A 737-nucleotide genomic window follows, 5' to 3' on the forward strand; every position below is an offset into this window, starting at 1 on the left:
ATAAAATTCTTTTAGTTAGGGATAACAATAGCCAAAGGAACCGTTATTCCATATATTTTGATATTGAAAATCAATTTTTGGAGATTTCTAATGATCCTTCTTTTCTAAGTGAACCAGAAAGTTTTTTTGATAGTTATAATAAAAAAGCAGGATGACTGTGACATGTACGCGTGGGATAAACCAAATCTTGATTGAATCTTATTTTTCCATTAGACGGAGCTCGCACGTGTTCTGCAGTACCTCCTGTGAATACTCCACCTGTATGAAAAGTTCTTAATGTTAGTTGAGTACCAGGTTCTCCAATCGATTGGCCCGCAATAATACCTACAGCTTCACCTAATTCCACCAAGTTTTCATGAGTAGGACTCCGCCCATAACACAATCGACAGATCCAAGATGTATTCCTACAAGTAAAAGGGGTTCGAATAGATATTGATTGTGTTTGAAAATTTATTAAATGATTGATTAGTCCAATCCCAATATCTTGATTTCGAATGGCAATACATCGCGAACCTATATATATATTGTCTGCTAATACACGACCAATTAATGTTTGTATCAAAATTCTTTCTGGCATTATTTCATTCTGGGTATTTATAGAAATTCCTCGAATGGTACCACAATCCACCCGTCGTACAACAATGTGCTGAACTACTTCAACAAGTCTGCGAGTAAGATATCCAGCATCTGATGTTCGTACAGCAGTATCCACAACCCCTTTACGGGCTCCGTAACAA

Source organism: Arachis hypogaea, chromosome 14 (genome assembly GCF_003086295.3).
Source record: "Arachis hypogaea cultivar Tifrunner chromosome 14, arahy.Tifrunner.gnm2.J5K5, whole genome shotgun sequence".
Taxonomy (NCBI): Eukaryota; Viridiplantae; Streptophyta; class Magnoliopsida; order Fabales; family Fabaceae; genus Arachis; species Arachis hypogaea.